Here is a 7,410-nt window from a genome sequence, read left to right on the forward strand (position 1 = left end):
CGAGACCGCCTTCTGCCACAGATTCCCTCCCACAGACCGGTACGCTCCCACAGAGCGGGCCTCCTCAGGGTGCCGTCGGCCAAGCAGTGTCGGCTGGCGACCCCCAGGGGGAGGGCCTTCTCTGTGGGTGCCCCCACCCTCTGGAACGAACTACCCCCCGAGATCCGGACGATTCCGGATCTCCTAGCTTTCCGCCGCGTCCTCAAGACATGGCTTTTTCAGCAAGCGGGTCTGGCCTAGGGTGAATTTTAAATAGGGACAATTTTAATGATTTTAATAAGACACAGCGACAAATATTTGTTTTTAATTGGTTTTTATTGGGGATAATGTTTTATATTGTTTTAATATGCTGTGAGCCGCCCTGAGTCCTGTGGGAGAAGGGCGGCATGTAAGTCTAAGAATAAATAAATAAATAAATAAACTGGGTTTTGGTTGCACTTTGGGCACCTGGTCTCTAAAAGGTTCGCCATCACTGCCCCAGAGCCTTGGAATTGAGTAGTTGGAGGGATGCTCAGAATAACAGAATTGGAAGGGACCTTGGAATTCTTCTAGTCCAGACGTCCCCGACCCCCAGTCTGTGGACCAGCACTGGGCTGCGCCATGCCAGAAACTGGGCCACACAAACAAGCGAAGCCCCATCCATGGGATGCAGGCAGCACACAAAACTACGCCCCCTCCAGTCCGTGGAAAAACCTCTCCTTACAGAACTGGTGTCTGGTGCCTAAAAGTTTGTGGGCTTCTGTTCTAGTCCACCCTATACTAATCCAGACAAATAGTTGTCCAATCTCTTCTTGAAAATCTCCATTGCTGGTTGATTGTTCTAACTATCGGGAAATTTCTCCTTAGTTCCAGGTTGCTTCTCTCCTTGAATAGTTTCCATCCATTGCTTCTTGTCCTGCCTTCAGGCGCTTTGGAGAATAGCTTGACACCCCCCCTCTTCTTTGTGGCAGCCCCTCAAATACTGGAACACTGCTATCATGTCACCCCTAGTCCTTCTCTTCATTAAACTATACATACCCAATTCCTGCAACTGTTCTTCGTATATTTTAGCCTCCAGCCCCCTAATCATCTTTGTGGCTCTTCTCTGCGCTCTTTCCAGAGTCTCGACATCTTTTTTATATTGTGGCGACCAAAACTGGATGCCGTATTCCAAGTGTGGCCTTACCAAGGCATTATAAAGTGGTATTAACACTGTCCGTAGCATTTTTTGGGGTACCACTTGGTAATAGCCTTGTTTTAAATTGTCTTATACCAGGGGGTCTTCAAACCTGGTCCTTTTATGACTTGTGGACTTCAACTCCCGGAATTCCTCAGCCAGTCTGCCTGGCTGAGGAATTCCGGGAGTTGAAGTCCACAAGTCATAAAAGGGCCAAGTTGGAAGACCCCTGTCTTATACACTGTCCTAGATCAGGAGAGAAATAGGGCAGCTTTTGCATTTGACAACAAATAAATAACCAGAACATTCGCTTAAACCCCCTTGTGGTTCTTGATCTCTTAACTGTGGGCAGGTCTTCAAACGGAAGAATGTCTTCTGTGAAGTTTCGACATATGGCTGCCCAGGCTGATCTCCTTCTCTTTGAAAATAATTAAAAGAGTGGTCAGATTCCTGCTCCTTCACCACCAAGGCCATTATCTGATGAGACGACACAGCTGCTTCATCGCCTGGTTTCATAATGGGCTCAGCAGATAGCAGTTACTGCAATAACCATCATCAGATAGGGCTGTTCCAGGATCTGCTTGGCTCCAGCATCAAAACTTGAGTTCACCTGACTTAGACAAAGTCGGAGGCTGGCCAGAACAAACAATTAATTAGCATAATTTATCAAGCCTGCTTGCAGCTGCTTAAAATGCAAGTCATTGGTAACAGAAAGAACGGCTGTCAGCTCCCACCACTTCACTCTTTGGACTTCTGAGAAATGGCAGGGAGAGGCATTCATTTCCTAAAAGTGTCCACGCTGATTGGTGGAATCCCAAGCCTTGTACTAACTTCGGTGTGTACCTGGGTCACCTTTCCTTACCTACCTCTTCCCCCCCCTTTATGACCATAGAATCAAAGGCTAGAAGGAACCTTGGAGGCATTCTGGTCCAACTCCCTGGTCTGGGAATATGAGACCTTAATAATAATAATAATAATAATAATAATAATAATAATAATAATAATAATAATAATAATAATAATAATAATAATAATAATATTAGTAAAGTTGGAAGGGACCTTGAAGGTCATCTAGTCCAACCCCCTGCTCAGGCAGGAAAGCCTATACCATTTCGGACAAATGAGACCTTTTCACGAGGCACCTGGACTTTCTTATTTTTCTTTGAAGGCGTTTCGCTTCTCATCCAAGAAGATCCTTCAGCCATCGATGTCAAGATCGACCAGCCCTCTCTCAACGGAGGGGGAGGGATACGGCATCATCCATCTCCGGTCTACGACACAGTCCTTTCAGCAGCTCCAAGAAGGCTCCCCACCCATTTGCACCACTCGGGTGTCCCTGAGGACAAAGATAACCATCCAAGTGCCCTCAAGGACTCTCCAAAAGGAGGCAAATGACCAGCTGTCTGCAAGGAGTATAAATCCTTCCGTTCCCCACCATCCAGTCAGAGCCTAAGAAGCTCCTCGGATGAGAAGCAAAACGTCTTCAAAGAAAAACAAAGGAATCCAGTTGCCTTGTGGAAAAGCACCTTTGGGACAACCATGACCTGGATGAGTGAGGATCTCCATAGAAATGAGACCTAGGCTTGTACCATCCTGGTCAAAGGGTTGTCCAGTCTCTTCTTGAAAGCCTCCAGGGATGGAGATTCTCCACATCTCCAGGAGACAAACGGTTCCATTGATTAATTGTTGTCAGTGTCAGAAAATTTCTCCTTACTTCTGAGTTGGATTTTTCCTTTTAACCAGCTTCCAGTCAATTAAAGCAGGAATCCTCAACCTTGACAACTTTAAGACTTGTGGACTTCAACGCCCAGAATTCCTCAGCCAGGCAGTATGGCTGAGGAATTCTGGGAGTTGAAGTCCACAAGTCATAAAAGGGCCAGGTTTGAAGACCCCCTGGTATAAGACAATTTAAAACAAGGCTATTGCCAAGTGGTACCCAAAAAAATGCTACGGACAGTGTTAATACCACTTTATAATGCCTTGGTAAGGCCACACTTGGAATATGGCATCCAGGTGCTTTGGAGAACAGCTTGACTCCCTCTTCTTTGGGGCAGCCCCTGAGATACTGGAAGACTGCTATCATGTCCCCCCTCGTCCTTCTCTTCATTAAACTAGACAGACCCAATTCCAGCAACCGTTCCTTATATGTTTTAGCCTCCCATCCTCTGATCATCTCTGCCGCTCTTCAGCTTCCCTACCCCTTATCACAGCAGTCCCCAATCTTTCTGGCTCTGTGCAGTGGCAGCGGGGGTGGGAAGGAAGGGATGGTTTCGCATGTGTGCCCGCCACTTGTGCCAATGGAGCTTTGCACACTCACCTGCTGCTTGCACTGTCCAGTTCCCAATGGGCCACGGACCGCTACCGGTCCCTGGACCGAGGGTGGTGGACCCTTGCCTTATCCTCTTAGTTGCTCTTCTCTGCACTCTTTCTAGGGCCCCAGAATTTTTGTGTGTGTGACTATGCTTGCCTAAACCTTTTGGCAGTATTTGGTACTATGGCAGTGGTGGCGAACCTATGGCACGGGTGCCAGAGGCGGCACTCAGAGCCCTCTCTGTGGGCACACGTGCCATTGCCCCAGTCCTCGGCCTTCAGCTGGGTTTTATAAAACCTTTTCACTTTAGGCCTCCGCCGCCGTGTGCAGAAAAAAAAAAGGTTCAATCAATCAGTCAATTTCAACTTCTCGCGGGAAAAAAAAAGATCTTGCAAAGTTGGAATTGATTGATTGAACTTTTTAGTCCCACCCAGTCTGCTGTTACCACCGCAGCCACGCCCACCCAATGGGCCACACCCACCCAATGGGCCACACCCACCCAATGGGCCACACCCACCCGGCACCCGACAATGCATAAGTTGGTTTTGTGTTGCAGTTTCGGCACTCGGTCTCTAAAAGGTTTGCCATCACTGTACTATGGGATACTAACCGGACCACCTACTTCATTTTATTTATTTATTACACTTACGCTGTGCCTCAGTCAAACACTGGTAGTTGAAGTAATTATATTATGGTGTTTGTGTTCCTTCCTGAGTGGGAGGGCCCAGTTAATTGTTACAGAATGGGTGGAGAGTTCTGATTCTCACATGCTGCTTCAGGGCTGGTCTCCTACCTAATTGTGCCATCTATGCAGTGTGAAATCTAATTGTGCCTCCCTATCTGATCATATGAGGGTTGCAGTGGAAGCCCTGATCCATCATCTGTTGGCTGTCAGGGCCTGGATGTGGAACAACTGGACTGGACTCAAACTTGACCTCACTAATGTGGCTTGAGGGTGTTAGCCCTTCTGCTTTTGTGATCTGCTTTATTTAACAATCTAATCCAGTCCCATCCAGCTGAATTTGTTTAGGAAGTTTGGCTGCTCCTAGGAATTTCAGCCCAGCGATGTGTTTGAAAGCCTCTTTGACCTCCCTCCCAACATCCCCCACAAAGCATCCGCATAAATATGTAGGGAATAAAAAGCCCCGTTGCCTTTTTACTCTCCAAACATAACCTCAGAATGAGCAACAAATGCAGAGGGATCTTATAAATAAATACACTGCTTGGTCCATTAGCCCACAGGAGGATGACCATAAATTGAACGAGCTTAGCCTAAACTTGAAAAAGCCACCAATGGGATCCTGCATTGGTGGTTTCACGACAGGAGCAGCAAAGAATACGGCACTGGTAAGGCCACACTATACTGCATTCAGTTCTGTTCACCAAGATACAAATATATATATAGCAACAAAGATGATTAGGGGACTGGAGGCTAAAACATATAAGGAACGGTTGCTGGAATTGGGTCTGTCTAGTCCAGGGGTAGGCAACCTTGGCTCTTTTATGACTCGTGGAGTTCAACTCCTAGAATTCCTGAGCCAGCATGGCTCAGCATGGAAACCTCTCCCTTTCTCCTCAGCATGGCTGGCTTAGGAATACTGGGAGTTGAAGTCCATGAGTCATAAAAGAGCCAAGGTTGCCTACCCCTGATCTAGTCTAATGAAGAGAAGGACGAGGCGTGACATGATAGCAGTCTTCCAATATCTCAAGGGCTGCCACAAAGAAGAGGGAGTCAAGCTATTCTCCAAAGCGCCTGAAGGCAGGACAAGAAGCAACAGATGGAAACTAACCAAGGAGAGAAGCAACCTGGAACTAAGGAGAAACTTCCTGACAGTTAGAACAATTAACCAGTGGAACAACCTGCCTCCAGAAGCGGTGAATTCTCCAACACTGGAAGTTTTTAAGAAGAGACTGGACAGCCATTTGTCCGAAATGGTGTAGGGTTTCCTGCCTGAGCAGGGGGTTTGACTCGATGACCTCCAAGGTCCCTTCCAACTTTATTATTATTATTATTATTATTATTATTATTATTATTATTATTATTATTATTATTATTATTATTATTATTATTATTATTATTATTATTATTATTATTATTATTTGAAATTCTAGAAAGAGTGCAAAGGAGAGCATTGAAGATGATTAAGGGGCTGGAGGCGAAAACATGAGAAGAATGGTTTGAGGAAATGATTATGACTAGTCTAACAAAGAGAAGGACTAGGGGTGACCTGATAGCAGTTCTCCGATATTTGAGGGGCTGCCCCAAAGAAGAGGGAGTCAAGCTATTCTCCAAAGCACCAGAGGGCAGGACAAGAAGTAATAGGTGGAAGTTTATCAAAGAGAGAACCAACCTAGAATTAAGGAGAAATTTCCCCTACAGTGAGAGCAATTAATCAGTGGAATGTCTTCTCTCCAGAAGTTGTGGATGCTCCATCACTGGAGGTGTCAAGAAGAGACTGGACAGCCATTCAGAATAGAATAGAGCTGGAAGGAACCTTGGAGGTCTTCTAGCCCAATCCCCTGCTCAAACAAGAGACCCTATACCAGGGGTCTTCAAACATGGTCCTTTTATGACTTGTGGGCTTCAACTCCCAGAATTCCTCAGCCAGGCATGCCTGGCTGAGGAATTCTGGGAGTTGAAGACCACAAGTCATAAAAGGGCCAAGTTTGAAGACCCCTGCCCTNTGGAAGGAACCTTGGAGGTCTTCTAGCCCAATCCCCTGCTCAAACAAGAGACCCTATACCAGGGGTCTTCAAACATGGTCCTTTTATGACTTGTGGGCTTCAACTCCCAGAATTCCTCAGCCAGGCATGCCTGGCTGAGGAATTCTGGGAGTTGAAGACCACAAGTCATAAAAGGGCCAAGTTTGAAGACCCCTGCCCTATACCATTTCAGACAAGTGGCTGTCTTAAAAACCTCTAGTAGTGAAGTACCCACAACTTCTGGAGGGAAGGCGTTCCACTGGTTAATTGTTCTCACTGTCAGGAAGTTTCTCCTCAGTTCTAGGTTGCTTCTCTCCTTGATTGGTTTCCATCCGTTGCTTCTTGTCCTGCCTTCAGGCGGTTTGGAAAACAAGTTGACCCTCTCTTCTTTGTGGCAGCCCCTCAAATATTGGAACACTCCCATTTGTCCAGAATGGCAAAGGGTCTCCTGCTTGAGCAGTAGGTTGGACTAGAAGACCTCCAAGGCCCCTTCCAACTCTTGTTATTCTGCATTGGTTTTTGATATTTTCCCCTTTAGGTAGGTAACAAAAGGCCCACATCACTTGCGTTAAAGAAAACAAAAGGCTATGTTTGCCATGACACCCCAGCTGATGATGAGAACGCATATGGTTTCTGAATCATCCTGTCCTTGGCTCACTTCATCCGGTTGTTGTTGAGTAGTTGAGGATCGGTTCGTTGAAGACATTAAGGCTTATCTTCAATTCCTCCCCAGAGTTCACTTACTCTGGAGATGAATAGGAAGGAGGACCACAGCGTCTGGCCTCACTCCAACCTACACATTTATAATGCATGGTTGGGAAAAGGCCTCTGTGTGCACTGTTGTTAGAGACACATAAAAGCCCCTTTCATGCTGTACGCCGTACACATGGACTGTGTGGACCTGTGGGCGCTCCCCCTACACATGTTCGCCATGTGTTCTCTGAAGGCATCATAGCAGGAACCGGGGACCAAAGTTAACAGTGAAGAACCTCTAAGCTGGTCCACCAGCCAACAGCCCGTCCTTTGATCTAGGGAACATCAGAGTTGGAAAAAAAGAGTTGGAAAGTGTTGAAAGCAACCAATTTAGGGGATGTTAAGGTGGTTGGCTCTCCAATTAAGGACTCCATTAATGGGTTGTACATGGCTTATTTCTTCCAGCAAGGAGGGAACTTGGAGTCAGAGAGACACAGGCTGTTGATCCCTGTTACTCGGCAGGACTTAGATAAAGAATTCTGCAGAT

Source organism: Protobothrops mucrosquamatus, unplaced genomic scaffold, assembly GCF_001527695.2.
Source record: "Protobothrops mucrosquamatus isolate PMUCROS unplaced genomic scaffold, P.Mucros_1.0 scaffold3894, whole genome shotgun sequence".
Classification (NCBI taxonomy): domain Eukaryota; kingdom Metazoa; phylum Chordata; class Lepidosauria; order Squamata; family Viperidae; genus Protobothrops; species Protobothrops mucrosquamatus.